Here is an 18,672-nt window from a genome sequence, read left to right as displayed (position 1 = left end):
CGGAAACAGCCTAAGTGTTCATTGATGGAAGAACAGATTAAAAAAACATGTATATATTTATTAAAAAAGTATATACATATATACACACACACATATAAAATACAGTATTATTCAGCCACAAGAAAGAAGAAAATCCTGCCATTTATGACAATACGGGTGAACCTTGAAGGCATTATGTTAAGTGAGAGAAGTCAGACAGAGAAAGACAAATACTGTATGATCTCACTTATATGTGGAATCTAAAAACGCTGAACTCGCAGAAACAGAGAGTAGAGTGGTGGTTGCTAGGGCATGGGGGATGAAGGAAATAGGGAGATGTTGGCGACAGGGTACAAACTTCCAGTTATAAGGTAAATTAGTTTGGGGGATCTAATGTACAGCATGGTGACTATAGTAAAAAATACTGTATTATGTACTTGAAAGTTGTTAAGGCAGTAGTTCTAAATGTTCTTACTACATATACACAAAAAAGGTAACTATGTGGAGGGATGGAGGGATTAACTAACCTTCCTGTGGAAACTATTTCACAGCCTGTGTATCAAATCATCACGTGCACACCTGTAACTTACAGACTATTATGTCAGTTACAGCTCAATATAAATGAAAAAAAGAACCTCTGCTCTATGTGGATCATCAATTTTTAAATAATTTTTCTACAATAAGTACACAATATAGCAATGAATATGATTTAATATTTGATTTCCATTTAATATTTGTTCATTCAAAAGGCACTGCAGAAGCTTTCAGGGTTACTAGAGTCATATTTATGAACACCAACCATCATCACACTCTTTAACAAATGTGGAAGCCACAAGAAATGGAGCTATATTCTTGCTCTAAATATTTTAATGTGATTTACTCTGAGAAAAAAATCTTAAAAGTTCGTTTTTCACTTTTATGAGAGACACGTTATTAGTTAATGTCCCAAACAGTGACCACATCAAGTTTCTAGCTGTTTTCCCAGTATTCACAAATGTACTAATATCAAACACTCATGGCCTGCCTGCCCCACAACACCCTTCCCTAACTACATTACAAGTGACTCTTAGATATATCTTTGCCCCAATTCAGCAAAATTCCACTTAGTTCAATTCAGAAATATGTAAGGAAAGCTTTCTATTCTTCATGTGCTGGGCTAGCACCAGGGACACAGAAATGCAGAAATCAGTTCCCCAGTTCATATAAAGTTAACAAAAAATTACCCCCAAAGGTAACTATTGTCAAGAAGTGCTGCATATAAATATAGATTTTTGCCAAACTATAATAATGCCTGGTTATGGTCTTAACATGTTCTCTATACACACACTACACATCTTATTTTTAGAGGACTCTGCCTTTGCATTGAACATAGTCAGTATTCTTGTTTCTTAGTATCTCAGAACTTTTAGGTACAAGATTATGAATGTAACTCTCACTGAAGAAAATCAAAATGATGGGTAGCAGAGCTCCTGCCATCTCTGGCCCCACGCACTTACCCGAGAGAGAGGTGCAGGAGGTGGCGGGGGCAGAGGAAGGTCTAACGTGGGATCTGCTGCTGGAGGTGGTAAATCATCCTCATAATGGCTCATAATCTGAACGGCTCATGGGCCAGAGATTGTCTCTGCACTAAACAAGAAGAGAGATTTTTGTTAATAAAATAATGTGACATCTCAGGGAGAATAAAAAATGTCAAATAGAGTAAATGTATAATATGTTAAGCATTTATAGAAATTAAAATATATTGTATTTGGAAGCATCCATTCATATATTATCAATCATTATTTAACAAACAGTTCAACATTATCTTTGAAGAAACATTTACTTATTAATATTTTTATACTTACTGTACCTTATTACTCTAAAGGCTTAGATAAAAAAAATTCCCTTTACTTCTTACAAAAATAAGATAGTTTTGAGACTTTACTCAAATGCAGGATCCTGTTCCCTTTCATTGCTGACAAAAATATCTTCTTGCCCCTTCAACTCAATCCAGACACACAAAATGCAATCTGAAATCCAGAATTATAAAAAATGTACCTACCATGATGTCAAGGTTCCTTAAATGTTGTTTTCAAATTACAGTCCCACACATAGTTCAGTCATTATTATTACTTCAAGTTACTTAAGGAAAGAAATTATTATGCTCACCATTTAAATCCTTAAACCCGCACTGTAGTTAAATTCAGCCCGGGAGGTTCAGGGTCCGAGGGAGGAAGCCTGTCGGCTCCTCAACTCTGTGGAAACAGGTCCCCGCCCCAGAAGGTTGATCGCGATGCTAACATTTCTGCAGCACATTTAGTCATTAGGTCAAAGTGATTTATTAACACATTTTCTCTCTAAGTCTGTTCTGTAAACATGGAATCCCGAGGCCCGGCCCGGCCGCCCGCCCACTGGAGCCCCCTCACCCACCCGGTCCCCACAGGTCCCCACGCGGGAAAGGCGGGCGCACGGGGGAGGCGCCGGGCAGCGGGGCGCAGGCAGACAGGCCCCGAGCGCCCCGGGGAAGGAGCCGCCGGGACCCCGACGGCGGGGCGGCGACCCGGGGACTCGGCGCCCAGCGGCCGCTGGCCAGCGCCCGGCAGGCGGCGGGAGAAGCGCAGGGAAGGCCCCGGGGCGCCGCCCCCTGGAGAGGAGGGAGCAGCGGAGGGAGCCCCCCCCGGAGAGGCGGTGAGAGCGCCCCACGGCCGGGGGACAGCGCCCCGCCCGCCGCTCCCTGCAGCGGCTGGGGACCCGAGGGGGGCCGGGGGCGCAGGCTGGCGGCGCCCCGAAAGGAGAGCCAAGTCCCCCGACCGGAGGCGGGCACGGTCCCCGGGGCGGAGGCCAGAGCGCTCCCTGGAGGGAAGGAGCGGAGAGGACAGAGTCGCCCCCGGGGCAGGAGGAGCCGAGCGGAGGCCCGAGGCCGGGGCAGGAGCAGCAGCCCCCGGAGCAGCGCCGGGGGCTCAGAGAATGTAGCGCCGACCTCAGCGTCTGAGCGGGGGGGGGGGGGGGGGGGGGGGGGGGGGGGGCGCCGCCCTTGACCCTGTCACAGGTCCTGGAGGAAGGTCGCAGACCTGCAAGGGCTAGCTTCCTACCTAATGGAGCGGCTGACACCTGATGATCCTGTGAAGAGCAAGAAAGATTTCATGCATTTGCATCTTATAAGAAAAAATATGTATATAGACACTGGAGATTATATAATTTTCTAACCTAGTCTTTCTATAAAAGTGCAGGGGAGACTGTTTAGTGGTAGTGGTTGTGGGAGGGATGCACTTGGGGAAAATCCCTCTATTGGCTAAATGTCTGACCACGATGACCATGGGAATTGCCCTAACAGAATGAATGTGTGACCGATGTCTTAAGTCAACCGAATTCAGGCACAATTAGGCAAAAGCTTTATTTTTTTTTCTCCACCACTGTCACAGTTACATCAGCAATATATAATATCATCAATCTCCAGTTGTTTTATTTTCATTTTATTTTAAAAATATATATCTTTATTGATTTCAGAGAGAGGAAAGGAGGGAGAGAGAGTTAAGTTGAGGTGTGTTAGAATTGATCTTCAAAATTCTAGCGGGACAGTTGCTACCTGTCTACCAAGGAGAAAGCAGTCCTCTGTTGCTCCTGAGCATGGCTGTGGGGGGAGAGAGAGTCGGGTGGGGGAGAGGGAGAGAGTGGGAGAAGGAAAGACAGAGAGTGGGGGGGGGGAGAAAGCTCTCTCCGTTCTCTCCGCCTGGTGACAGCAATAACTAGTAACTCTCAGGTGCTCTCACTCTGTGCCGGGCCCTGTCCTTGTGCTTCACATGTCCCGCTGATTAAATCCATCCTCACCGCCTCCTTAGGTAGGACGCTTCTATTTCCATCTTACAGAAGAGGAAACTAAGGCACCCAGATTAAGCAACTTGCCTGAAGTTACACAATTTAAGTCAGTCAACAAATATTTATTGATCCCGGGTACTGTGCTAGGCCTCAACAAACCTCTGGGAGCTTTTTCTCTGCGGGTTTTCCACAACTGTGTTTCTCTTCATAAATGTGCTCAGGATGAACTGTCTAACTTTACCTACATACCACACCCCTTTCCATTTTAAAGCTGCTTAAATAAAAATGTTTGCATCCTTGCACTGAGACTGTTAATTATTTTACCCTGCCTCGTTTCATGTATTTCTTAGTGCAGGTGCAGTGTTTTGAGTCTATAGCTAGATTAACTGAGCTCCAATATAACTAGATGAGAAAAAAGGTTGAAAAATATGAGGCTCTGTCAGTATCAATGTGCTTTGGTGTTTTTATTATGTAAAAACTTTTTCGCCGCGCCGGGAGGACCACGCCCCAGCGGTCTGGCGGCGGCCCTGCGGCCGGCCCCGCGCTGAGGCGGCCACGGGGACAGCGGGGGACAGCGGGGACAGCAGCAGCAGCGCCCCCGGGGCAGCGCGCCCAGCCCGAGGCCCCGCGCGCGGGCGGGGGCGGGGGCGGGGGCGGGAGCGGGAGCCGCGGAGGCGGGGTGCTCCGGCAGCTCGCCTGTCCGCGCAGCGGCCGGCAGTGGCCGAGGAGGGGGCGCGGGGGGCGGGGGAGACTAGTACCGGGGCTGCGGTCCCAGGACCGCGCCCTATCCCCGAGCTTGCTCGGAGGAGCGCCCGCCACCTCCGGACGGAGGTTATAACCGTGGTTGCTGATGAACCTGGATTGGAAAGTTTTTCATGATCTTTGTATATTTATATATATATATATTTTTTTTTTTAAATTTTGCACTTGACTTAAAGTGCCGTGAGAAAATGTGCATATTGCAAAGTGGGCCCAGCCACCTCCTGGAGTTGGGTGCTCTTGGATATGTTCCTGCTGCTGTACTTCAGTGAATGCAACAAATGTGATGAGAAGGAGAGAGGCCTTCCTGCTGGGGATGTCCCAGAGCCAGGACAAAAGCCTCAGGAAGATCCTGGACAAATGGGGAGACCAGTCTTCATTCCTAAAGAGGATCAAGAAAAGCTGAAAGCGATGTTTAAAATCAGCCAGTCCAATTCAGTGGCAAGTGAGATGATTGCACTCAGCAGATCTTTACCAGATGTTGGGCTAGGAGGGTGTAAAACAAAGGTGTGTCCAGATGATCTTCCTACAAGTGTGGTGGTTGTTTTCCACAGCGAGGCTTGGAGCACACTTCTGCGAACTGTCCATAGTGTCATTAATCACTCACCAAAACACATGCTAGAAGAAATTGTTCTAGTGGATGATGCCAGTGAAAGAGACTTTTTGAAAAGATCTCTAGAGAGTTTGTGAAAAAATTAAAGTACCAGTTCAGGTAATTCGAATGGAACAACGTTCTGGGTTGATCAGAGCCAGATTAGAAGGAGCTGCTGTGTCTAAAGGCCAAGTGATCCCTTTCTTAGATGCTCACTGTGAGTGCGCAGTGGGAGGGCTGGAGCCTCTCTCAGCAAGGATCAGACAGACAGGAAAAGGGTGGTGTGTCCCATCATCGATGTGATCAGTGATGATACTTTTGAGTACATGGCAGGTCCTGATATGACCTATGGCGGATTCAACTGGAAGCTCAATTTTCGCTGGTATCCTGTTCCCCAAAGAGAAATGGACAGAAGGCAAGGTGATTGGACTCTCCTGTCAGGACCCCTACAATGGCAGGAGGCCTTTTTTCAATAGACAGAGATTACTTTCAGGAAATTGGAACATGATGCTGGAATGGATATTTGGGGAGGAGAAAACCTAGAAATTTCCTTTAGGATTTGGCAATGTGGAGGAACTTTGGAGATCGTTACTTACTCACATGTTGGACATGTGTTTCAGAAATCTACACCTTACACGTTTCCAGGAGGCACAGGACAAATTATTAATAAAAATAACAGACGACTCGTAGAAGTGTGGATGTATGAATTCAAGAATTTATTCTATATAATTTCTCCAGGTGTTAGGAAGGTAGATTACGGAGATATAGCATCAAGACTTGGTCTAAGACACAAACTCCAATGCAAACCTTTCTCTTGGTACCTAGAGAATATTTATCCTGATTCACAGATTCCACATCACTATTTCTCTTTGGGAGAGATACGAAATATGGAAACAAATCAGTGTCTGGATAACATGGCTAGAAAGGAGAATGACAAAGTTGGCATTTTTAACTGTCATGGTGTGGGAGGTAATCAGGTTTTCTCTTATACGGCCAACAAAGAAATCAGAACAGATGACCTCTGCTTGGATGTCGCCAAACTCAATGGCCCAGTCACAATGCTCAAATGCCACCACCTAAAAGGCAACCAACTTTGGGAGTATGATCCCATGAAATTAACACTGCAGCATGTGAACAGTCATCAGTGCCTGGATAAAGCTACAGAAGAGGATAGCCAGGGGCCCAGCACCAGAGACTGCAATGGAAGCTGGTCACAGCAACGGCTTCTCCGAAACGTCACCCTTCCAGAAATATTCTGAGACCAAGTTTACACAAAAAGAAAAAAATAAGGATTGACCGGGCTACCTCAGTGTACATTTCTGCCACATTCTTAAGTAGCAAAAAAGGAACAGCGCTTCCTCCTGCAGGATGTGAGGTTTATCAGCCATTAGAACTTAGACTTGCTTCTCACAAGCTGTGAACCAGCCTCCTGTCCAAGGACCAGCACCTACAATGGAGTGAGACTATGCACCCTGATGTTTATAAGACTGAAGAGTCTTTAGTCAAGAATCATTGTAAAGACTATTCAGAAAATGAACCAATCAACAAAACGTGCTTTCCGGAAGGCTGCACTTCTAGGGTTTGCTAGCACATCAGTAATTTCTGCTGAACGTGCTGTCATGATGGAGATTTCCAAGATTTTTTTCTGACTAGAACTGGTAGCCAGTATATTAAATATTGATATAAAGATATATGAAAAGAACTGGAACCAGATTCAGAATCATGGAAACATTTTTACAATTTAAAAAACCCCACTATATTAAACAGGGTTTAAAGGAAATTAAAACAGAACTATGAGAAGTACAATTTGTTATAGTATAGTATCAAATTTCTGTACAGATTTTATACCTCAGTGGGGAAAAAGAACTGATTCCAATGACATTCATTTTGTTTTCATCTGTGATAGTCATGGACGCTTTTTTATTTCTCCTTGGGGTGCTGAAATTGGGCTGGGGGAAAGGCTCTTTGAACGTAGTTTTAATTGCTTTCTACAATTTTTAAAATTTGGTTTGTGGGCTGTTGGAATTGTAATTAATTGCCTTCCAAAAATGGAGATTTAAAATGATGTCTGGTCTCACTGAACAGTTAGGTATCTCAGTTGCTCTTGGGTCAACTGGCTTATAGACTGTAGCACACACACATTTCTTAGTAGATTTTCAACATCTTAACTTGATTCAGTTGATTATGCTTAATACCCAAGATTCATACCACTGTACTACAGATTTGTTTTCACAGCACTAAATCTTCAGTTTTTGGTTTATTACTCCACGCAACAAAAGGCCTGCAGAGGTGATTTATTACTTGGGTATTTGGAGATGATACATTTGATGTTTTTTTTTGAAAACTGTTTTCACTCCATACTCAGATGTGCTTCATTGTCAAGTGCACATTTACATTAGATTCTTGAACTGTAATGTTGATCTGCTGCTTTTTTAAAAAAAATAAAATTTGACTGAAAATGTTTGGCATTTTTAATGAGTTAGTCAAAGAAGTGTAGCTGTTATTCCATATTATTAACCCAGCACTTCTGCCCTAAATTTAATTTAGATAAATCAGTTTTCTTTTCCTGATTTCTAATACTGCAAAAAATAACCTGAGTATTGACTTAAAAGTTGATTAAGTTTTAATCTCATTGTGACATTTTCCCTGATATGTAGAGCAATCCATTGGCAAAAGTGCATATATTTCCCTTTCTATTTGTAAGATTATATTTAAATGATATTCTTTTCTTTATCAAAGACTTTCACTGTAGACAATGGTATTTCTTGTGCCTAAGAATGTTTCTGAAAGTTGCATCACTAACGATACTTGCCAAGTTGAGTGTACAGAAAAATTTCATATCCTATTCAAGTTAATATCAAGCACATGTGGATGCTTTTAGGTGAGTCTGTAGTACAGAATGCAAAATTTTGTACCCAGGAAATTTGAAATTAAGCAGTGCTGGATGAAATTTTTCCCCTGCTCCATGAGCTGTGTTAATTCTATCTTCAGTATGCCTAATGCTTGAGTAAACCAGATGTCTAATCACTAAATTATTTTCATGCTCAAAATTTCAGGTTTTGTACTCTAGCATAGCTTGGTTTTCTTCCTTGCTGTAAGAAAGCTTAATAGTGGTATGATTTAAGGTTTTGTTTTGTTTTTTGTTTTTTAAGAGGGGGATGTGAGTGATTTATAATTCGTGGGTACTTTTAGAACCTGATAGATAATCCCATTGCCTTTATTTTTCTAATTAAAGAATTCCTAAATACTTTGGAAATATAAACTATTCCTGAAAAATATATATAAATAAATAAAAATAAAGATTTTTTAAAACTCATGCTTTTCGAGGAAAAAAGTAAGCTCACACATTACAACTACAGATACAAAAGAAGAGAAAATTTTAAAAAAATCTGTTGATGCTAGGGACCACACGCAGCATGAAATATGTTGTGCAGCATTCAGACGATCACAAATACTTGTGGAAACTGAAGTAGCTTGAGAGCTAGAGTACGGTATGGCTGGAAAATAATTTGACAATATTGGATTTTACCTGATTCCTTCAGTGTTTTTATTTTATTTTTTCAAATGCAATGAAGGCACTAATCAAGAGAAAGTGGTTCACAGAACAACACAGCACATGGTTAAAGGTTGGGGGAAGGGGAGAGGCTAAAGCTTCAGTGCAACATGAAACAGGAAACAGAAGCATCTCTGAATTACACATAATATCAAATAATACTCAATGGAAAAGTAAGATGAAGAAATCTCTTGGTTCAGTACATCTGAGACCAGTGAAAATTTTAAGAAATAGACTAACAAACAGTTATTAAGTTAATAGGATAATAACCATGGTCATATGAATAATTCAGACCAACACAACAATCAATCACAGGGAAACTGGTGTGGACACTGCAAAAGGAATGGCCAAAATAGGGTTCTTTGGTAAACAATATTGTGATGGTCAAAGTTAGAGGAAAAACATTTTAAAATAAAAAGTTAATCATAAAATGACATAATGTCAATAATTTTAAAACCATTAAGAGGGTGCTTTGAAAAGCCTTAGAATTTGTCACAGTGTAGAAACTGTCACACACACACACACACACACACACACACACACAACATGGGATGGGCTACCATATTTTTTTAAGTATGATTTGATTTAAAAAAAAATTATCTTTATCGCCCTAGCCGGTGTTGCTCAGTGGTTAGAGTGTTGCCCTGGCACGTACCTCGGTTGCAGGCTTGATCCCTGGCCTCTGTAGGGGTGCGTGCAGGAGGCAGCCAATCGGTGTGTCTCTGTCTCTCTGCCTCTCTCCCCTCTACTCTCTCTGAAAAAAAAAAAAGCAATGGAAAAAGTATCCTCTGGTGAGGATTTTTAAAAAATTACCTTATTGTTGAAAGTATTACAGATGTCCCCTTTCCCCCCACTGACACCCTCCACCCCACACCGGTGCCTCCCCCCCAGGCCTTCACTGCACTATTGTCTGTGTCCATGGGCTATGCATATATGCATATAAGTTCTTTGGTTAATCTCTTCCCACCATCCCCCTTCTCCCTTCCCTCTGATATTCCTCAGTCTGTTCCATGCTTACATATCTCTGGATCTATTTTGTTAGTTAGTTTATTTTGTTCTTTAGATTCCACATATAAGTGAGATCATGTGATGTTTGCCTTTCTCTGACTGGCTTATTTCACTTAGCATAATACTCTCCAGGTCCCTCCATGCTGTCTCAAAGGGTAAGAGATCCTACTTTTTTACAGCTGCATAGTATTCCATTGTGTAAATGTACCAAAGCTTTATTATCCACTCATCTACTGATGGGTGCTAGGGCTGTTTCCAAATTTATACTTTCTTGATGGCATGTTTGCAGCACAAAAGTTTTAAAGTTGGATGTAGTACAATTTATCTATCTTTTCTTTTTTCGATTGGGCATTTGGTATCATATCTAAGAAGCTATTCTTTCATCCAAGGTCATAAAGATCTACTCCTATCCTTTCTTCTAAAAGTTTTATCATTTTAGCTCTTATATTTAGGTCTATGACCCATTTTGAGTTAGTTTTGTGTAGTGTGAGTCATTATTTTTTAAGGGATGTTATTGAGACCAGTGTTTTTTGGACCTAAAGGATCGCCCCCCCAAATGCACATTCAATCAAAATATACTCACTGAATCATGTGTGCAAATGCAAGCAGTAGTGAGCCAGGCACTATGATAAAAATAGAAAAGGCACTGTAGCAGCAAGTACTATACTATTGTAATCCAGGAGCAATCCAAATGGATTTGGGGTAAATTAATGATTGTTCCTGCAAAGAACTGACTCCACCAAAACTGGTTTAGATGCATAGAAAAGTTATTGATTAACCTGGCATGGAAATTAATCCTTGGCTTAAAACACACAGACACCAAAAAAACAAACAAAACAAAATACCCCGCAAACCTCAAGAACCCCAAAGAGCTGAATCACCAGATTGAAATTCACTTCTAGAAGCACATGTGTGTTATGTTTTATGTGTTTTATGTATCACATAACTGTTACCATGTAGCTTTACTAAGTTGAACTGAAAATTGCAAAACACTTTTTTTATGGTGATACCTTCACAGTACTTAAATTATGCCCCACATTTATATTTTGATTAGCTAAGCAATATATTGTTTTTCTCAGATTTCTATCATTTGTCTGCCTCTTGGTAAAGAATCTGAACCTCCTGCACCACTGGCTCAGTCCCAGCAGGTTTCTGAGTAACACGATTGAAGTTCTGCTACAGCAACTACCAGCCAAAAACAAATTATTCTCTTGTCCCTTCATAACGTGGTGTCAAATTGTGAAGGGCCATTCAAGACCCTTCTCTGTCACTAACCCCCCAGGAGCAACTGCCCCAAGGCCTTTTCCAAAAGTGACCAGGGTCTATACTGTAGCCCACAGGAACGTTAGCAGTTTCTAGGACCAGGTCCATAGGGTGTCTGAGCACTCTTGGTCTAAAGTGTTTAAACATCAATTATGGGAAGTCCATGTCAATCAGAAAAAGGCACACAGGAGGTGAAGGAGTGGGTGACAGGAAGCCAGCACTCCTAGTCCAGGAGCAGAGGCTAGATGATTGATCCATGGCCCTTGTAGTTGTGATGCATACAAGCCCTTCTGGCACCTCCCCAGCTAGCTAGAACAGCTGCTCAGAGAAAACATCTGCTAGACTGAGCTCATCTACAGTCCACCCGCACAAACCACTCCAAATTCATCAACATCTTTCTCCCATTAAACCTTTGCTTACAGTGAAAGTGGTTTATTTTTCTTCCCTGTACGCACCATTCGTAACACCTCTGTTGTTTCTCCCATTTTTCCTCCACTCACATGAGTCCTGCCCTCTACTCAAGGCCAGCTCAGGGCTCACTGCTGGATCCCAGAGAGCTACCCTTGTCTGAAATCCGGTAGCAGCAGCGTTAGGATCACTAATTTGACAGTTCACAAGCTGCCTTATGGTTTACCTGTCTTTTTGTATGTATTTTTTATCTTCTCAAGTATGTTGAGAGGGACAAAATTTATACCTCAACCCTCTTAGTACTCAGCATAGTACCATAGTTGGCACTAGAACTCAATATGTGCTATCTCTTATTAAAATGTATTAGCACCTGCTTTAGAATAAGAATAGTAGGAGTTATAAATATGGAACAATTACTATAGGTCAGACACCTATAGCATCTCATTTAATTCTCAAAACCATTCTATAATGTGGTGACATTTTAATTTTACAGGTTATAAAACTCAGGCCCAGAAAAGTTAAATACTTATTAAAATTATTAAAAATAATTTTTATTGTCTTGAATCCCATGGAGGTGGAATATTACTGATTAGCTGACTATATTCTTATTTACAACCCTTCCAGGAACTTTTGAAAGAATGGTTAAAGCTTTAGGATTCCCAAGATCTGGTTTTATGTCCCATTTCTTAAACTGTGTAATCTTGGGCAAATTTCTTAAACTCTCTAAACTGTCATTTCTAATTTTTTTTACCAAGCAAGGGCTTGCTGCCCTACGTGCATAGAAGCCAATACCATGACATCGGCTTTTAAGAAAAGAAAGAGCTTTTATTTGTGAGTCTACTGGCAAGAAGACAGGAGGTTAGCCTCAAATCTGTCTCCCCGGTCCAGGGGCAAGATTTAAGGGGCTTCAGCACAGGATCACCCTGGACAACAGGCCCTTCACTTCAGAAAGGGCCCAGCGTTCAGGCTCTACTCACAGGGGTCCTTTGGGTCCATGGGGGTGGGAAGCAGTTAGCGGTGCACAAGTTTTACTCGTGACTGGTGTTTACTTGTAAGTGGTGCATCCGAGGTTTAAACTTCAGTTCCAAATCTCGTTAGTAAAGGATAGGACCAGTTTAACCTGGTTCTGAGGTTATAATTTTGTAACATGAGAATAATAATAGCATCTTCTCAAAGAGTTAACAGCTTGAGTTATTACCCATTGATGCTTCATATCCGTATCCAAAAGTGAGCTTCTGATCGTCTCCCCTCCAGCCTCCCCATGTTAATGGCAATTCCATCATTCCGGGTGTTTGGGCCAAAAGCTCTGACTCCTCATTGCCTCACACCTCACGTCCACTCTGTCAGGAAATGCAGTTGGTTCTACCTTCAAAATACATGCCCACTCTCAGAGCTTCCTAATGGGCTTCTTGCTCCCATCTTGGCTCCTGCCAGTTTATTCGTGAGCAGTCCAAGTGAGCCTTTTAAATGTCAGATGGACCAGGTTTACCTCTCCTCAGAATCCCACAAGGGGCCCTCAATTTCACTCAGAGCAAAAGCGAAAGATTTTTAAATGGCCTACAAGACCCTATATGACCTGCCACCTCTTCCCCTTTCCCTTACCTCTCCAGCCCCATCTCCTGTAACTCCCTCCCTGCTCACTTACCTTTAGCCTCATGGGCCTTCATGTCCCCCAAATACACCAGGCACACCCCTGCCTTACAGCGTTGGCACTGGCTGTTTCCTCTGCTTGGAACACTGTTCCCTCAGATAGCCTCTTAACTCCTTAGATCTTTGCTCAAATCTCAATGAGGCCAAACCTTACCAACTTCTATAATACCGTAACTATACTTCGCTCAACTTTGTCTTTTTTTATAGCACTTTTCACTAACTAAGATCTATATTGTTTACTTACTTATTATGGTTATTGAGTATTGTCTGTTTCCCCAGACTAGAATATAAGCTCCACAAATGCAGAGATCTTTGTCCCTTCTGTTCACCAACATGTTCCATGCACCTATAGTAATACTAGGCAAATATCTTCGGAATGATCAAATTGTACTTAAAGTAGAAATCTGCCTGGCCGGGCGTGCCTCAGCAGTTGAGCGTAGACCTAGGATCCAAGCAACTGGGGTTTGATTCATGGTCAGGGCACATGCCCAGGTTGTGGGCTCGATAAATGACTCATCATTGATTTTTCTCTCTTTCTCTCTCCCCCTCTCCTTTCCTCTCTCTGAAATCAATAAAGATATATTTTAAAAAATAAAAACATAAATTAGAAATCTAAGTACTATGGAAAAATTAGCAGTTTCTAAATTCGATATTCTTTATTACACTTGAAAGTTATAGTCATCCACTGATGACTCTTAGTCACTTCATTAATGATTAAGATACTTCCAAGTATTTCCATGGTACTTAACTTTAATCATTTATAATCCACTTTGTTTTTATGCTATTTAAGTTAAAAGAAGTTGTCTTTATGTAACAGAGTGTTTATGATCATGTCTAGAGTAGGTAGAGATTCTAACTCCAGTTTCCTGAGTGCCAATGTACTCTAATTTCCAAATCTTTGCAAATCCATGCACATGCTTTCTGAATGCTTTCTGAAAAAACAGCCCATTCAGAATAATGACTGTGTCTAGAAAAAGAAGGATAATGCTATTTAGAGGAAGTCTGAAGATGTATTGGTAATATTTTCGTTCTTAAGCTGGGGTGATAGATATACGGATGTTGGATGTTGGCTTTATTATTTGTTATAACTTATATATATCATACATCATATGTACATGCCATGGACAGTTTGGCTCAGTGGTTGGAGTATTGCCCCTGGACTGAAAGACCCTGGGTTGCATTCCAGTCAAGGGCACATACCTTGGTTGTAGGCTTGATCCCTGGCCCTGGTCTGGGCATGTGCAAGAGGCAACCAATCGATGTGACTCTCTCTCATCCATGTTTCTCTCTCTCTCTCTCTCTCTCTCTCTCCCTTACTCTCTCTGTAAAAGCAATGAGAGAAAAATATCTTCAAGTAAGGATAAAAAAACCCCCACATCATATTTAATATGTATGAACTATTTCATAATATAAAAGGAACAAAATAAATCTAGTCTAGTGTTTACTTGCTCTACTACCAGTCTTTCTTTTCTCTTCAGTTTGCTATCACTCTCTGGACATAAAGTCTTCTAGTCAGTTTGTGGACACAATTGCTGTGGGATTGAGCATTTACCCTCCCTCCCTTCGCACAGCCATGTCACTGATGAGTCTGGGATATGAAATCAAATCAGAAAGATCCCCAGTAGAATTAGAAAAAAAATTATACCCACTGCTTCACTGATTTTACCAACCTTGCAAGCTATCTATAGGGATTAGAATACAATAAAGATGAAAATGAAAACACAAGATTGCTGCCAAAGATTATTTTTTCAGAAGACACATAAAAAGATAATAACTTCACAACTGATTATACTATCTTGCCTTCCTACTAAGAAGAACCTAACTAAACTAAGGAACTAACAAGGTGCCCTGGCCGGTTGGTTGGAGAGCAGACTGGTGCAAGGAAAGGTCTCTGGTTCTATTCCCAGTCAGGGCACATATCCAGGTTGCAGGTTCTGTCCCCAGTCAGGGTGCACAGAGGCGACAACTGATTGATGTTTCTCTCTCTCTCTGAAATCAATGAAAACATATCCTCGGAGAGGATTAAAAAAAAAAAAGAACTAACAAGGCAAGTTCTTCCTTGGTTACCTTCCTTTAATCTTCCCTTTCATGACCCCAAGGAAAGGTCCCATGTTTCTTCACCATTTAAGCCCTTGCGCTTGGTATAGCACCTCAAGAGCTGGTACCAGACTGGCTCGGTTCAAAGGTCACCTGTGCTTCTGACTCTGTGTAATCCTCCTAACCTCTCTGTGCTTTCATTTCTTCAATGATGAAAAAGTGATAATAATAGTATAAGCCAGGACATCCTCATGATTAATGAAATGACACATCTAAATTAGTTAGCACAGGGTCTGGTACAGATTATTGTCAGGAACCAGCCTGAAAGACGAAAAAACCTGAGGTCCAGCGGTGGGAATGAAAGAAAAACCACAGTCATGGGATCAGGAGGGCTGCCCTCCAATGAGGTGCAGCACCAATGGCTTCAAAGCCTTTATTATATAGTGAGTCACAAACAATTAATAATGAGGTGGGGGAGATACAGAGTAGTTCCTTCAAGGCCGCATGAACGCTCTTTCAGAGTAAACACTTGCCTCCTGCAGGAGCTCAGACCTTGGTAACTATCTTTATCTCGGCTTCTAATGGGAACTTTTGGGGAGGACTGAGTCCTTGGCTCCAGAGCCTCAGGCTCCGCGGGCTTTCAATATCTAGGGTCATTGTGGGGAGGGTCGAGTCCCTGACTCCAGGCCCTCACGTGGCATGGACCATGTCCAGACACTTCACCGGCTCCCAATAGATTATAAATTACAATTATTTACTATTACCATTTGACTGAGTTGACAAAGAAGAAAGAAAACAGCTTTTATGAGAGTCTTAATGACTCAAGTGCATAGTTAATGTTCATGAAATGTTTGGAAACTGAGTCATGAATTCAAGCTTCAGAATACGTACTGAGAAGGTGTGGTGCTTTGGAGTGGGGTGACATCTCTGCCTGCTCGTGCCTCAGGGTTGATACCAACAGGGCCAGCTGCGCTTGTGACATTTGATGGTACAACTCAGAGGTGGAACTGGCACAGTATCTGTACATTTAGCCAACACTTTGGAGTCCTAACTATGGTGCCAGGAATTTGGCTAGGCAGTGGTGGTGGCGGGTCACATCCTCTAGTCCCTAGAAGCTGTCCTCAGGCCCCGACTTATCACATGTCATGTAAAATCTAGCTCTTTAAACTGTTTATAGGTCATTAAATGCCATACCTTAGTGCCGCTATTCTCTCTTCTCAAGAGAAATCTAATGGTTACTTCTCCAAATACATAGCAGTTTCCTCTAAAAGTCATGTTTCTCATAATAATTATAACTCTAATACATATAAACATTACTATACAACCAGTATACCAATGCCTTAAATCCTGGCATGTATTATGTACTCAAATTTATAAGACATGCTTAAACTTTAAGTTATTTGCCAGTTAGGATGACAGGATTAATATGAAATATGTATATATTTTCCCACTAAAATATTAATTATGTAAATAAGAACTGATCTATCTTGAGGTGAGAATTACTAAGATCATTTTACTATTGCCTATAAAATAAACTCATGAGGTTCTATAAAATTGATTTTGGTGTGGCAGAGTATAAAAATTAAAACTTAATTTATTATAAGATTTGTGGAATCACTAAAAGGTGCAAGGTATAAAAATAATTAAAATAAGGATGAGGAGGATTAGAAGTAAATGAAAATAATAATGCTTTTTGAAAGTAGGATTGTTTAAAAAAATTCAAAGTGGCATATTAAACAGTCATTTTTAGCAATGAATTTTATAAAAAGCTCATTGGAAGAATAATATGAAATAACTAGGAAATTTTATTTATAAGTAAAAAAAGGCCAAAAAAAGTGAGTAGTATATATTCTTAGGATATAAAAATGCAAAAAAATTATTTATTTATTTGATTTATTTCTTTTAAATATATCTTTATTGATTTCAGAGAGAGGAAGGGAGAGATAGAAACATCAATGATGAGTCATTGATCGGCTGCCTCTTGCACGCCCCTGAATGGGGATCGAGCCCGGAACCCAGGCATGTGCCCTGACTGGGAATCGAACCTTGATGTCCTGGATCCTAGGTCCATGCTAACCGCTGAGCCACTCCCGGCTGGGCACAAAAAAATTTAATGGACACTACCATCACTTAGTAAGTACTGTGTTTAAGATTTAAAGTAACCAAATTGTAAAGCAATCCATATTACAAAGTTATATTTCTTGAGAAATAACAATTGAAGAATTTTGAAATCTATTATTGACAGGCCCAAATGGGCACATCAATTCAGTCTTTCAATAGAATGGGAATTCACCATCTGTAGGCCAGAAATTGATTGTTTAGAGAAACAAAAGGCTTCAAAAGTGTTGATATATCAGAATCTAACAAAATCTGTTATCATTATCATTTTCTCCATTCTTTTTGGTTAGTGATCAGCAATTCTAACTTTGTCAGCATTCCAGACAGGACAAATTCAAAGAGTTATAATAATTGCCTAATCGCTACTTTAATGACAGACATTCTGTAGTACAATAATCTCTTTACTGGTAAGTCGTATCAGCTCCAGAGAGGTTAGAACAACTTAATCAAGGTCACCCTTGTTCTAGTTAAAGGCAGACATGAACCCAAGTCTCCCAAATACCCAGAAAAGACACAAATATTCATTATATCGTGAAAATTAAGTACTGATAGTCTGAAGACGACATGAAATTCCTTGGCCTTTCACCACACGTTAAGCAGACAGGAAACACCATCTGGAAAACATGACAGATTTCTTAGTAGAACCTCTGCTAATTTTGCCAGCCAGCATTACTGTTAAGACTGCCCACGTGCCATTCCAGTACTTCAGTGAGGCCAGAGGGAAACTGCCACTGGGGGTTATGCAAGGGGACAAAGGCTCTCTTTCTGAAATTTTCAAAGGCCTAGGATTTAAAATTAGTAGTAGCCTAGTATCCTTGCCTTTGTTTAAACCACATTATACCACCAGAAACAATATCCTGGGGAGTAATAAAACTCATGTGCCTTTTCCCTGTACGTTACTCTCCTGTTGCTCCATTTCTCTTTCTCTAATGGTCACATTAAATGTTCTTTTTGAACCGCTTTGCTGTGAATGGCTAGGAAACAGCACAGTTGGCCTTTCACATGGGATGAATAAGAAGTACCTCCCCAGAAGGAGAGTAAAAGGTACACTGGGCAAAGTTTTCAGCCGGACCCCTGCCTGAGTCCTCCAGGGTATAAGGCCCCCTGCTTATTTCCTTCATGCTATAAAACCACACTCAGGACACTAATTTCCAAGACAAATGATAAAACCTCTGCCTGGTGTCCAAATTTTTCCTCTATCTTACCTTAAAATGAAAAGGACAATTTCGGAGGAAAAGTTATTTTTAAAAAGAAGAAACAGCTGTCTGAAAGTTTTAAAGGAAGGAAATTCGAATCCTCACCTGCATTTAATCTACATGCCCCGAAATGCGCGGGAATCCCACCCACTGGGGCAGGCTCCGGGCCCTGGAGGACAGACGGCGTTCGTACCGGTTCCTCGGGGGACTTTGCAGCAATTTTCTGGGCAGGAAATCAGTCAAATCTGATGAAACCGAGCTCGGGGAAGAAAAGTCGAAGCCCTAACCTCCGCCCCCCCCCCAGCTGGGTCGAC

General features: G+C 41.4%; 1 pseudogene across 1 annotated transcript; it reads left to right on the top strand.

The window, feature by feature from the left end:
* The first annotated feature begins 291 nt into the window (after nucleotides 1-291).
* Nucleotides 292-6,384, top strand: LOC308567461 (polypeptide N-acetylgalactosaminyltransferase 1 pseudogene; annotated as a pseudogene). Its single transcript has 2 exons — nucleotides 292-350; nucleotides 4,713-6,384. The product of its transcript is annotated as a polypeptide N-acetylgalactosaminyltransferase 1 pseudogene (transcript).
* Nucleotides 6,385-18,672: the final 12,288 nt, after the last annotated feature.

This window comes from Miniopterus schreibersii, assembly GCF_964146895.1.
Source record: "Miniopterus schreibersii genome assembly, chromosome: 1".
NCBI lineage: Eukaryota > Metazoa > Chordata > Mammalia > Chiroptera > Miniopteridae > Miniopterus > Miniopterus schreibersii.
The sequence above is the reverse complement of the archived record's forward strand: the minus strand, read 5'-3'. Positions and strand labels throughout refer to the sequence as shown.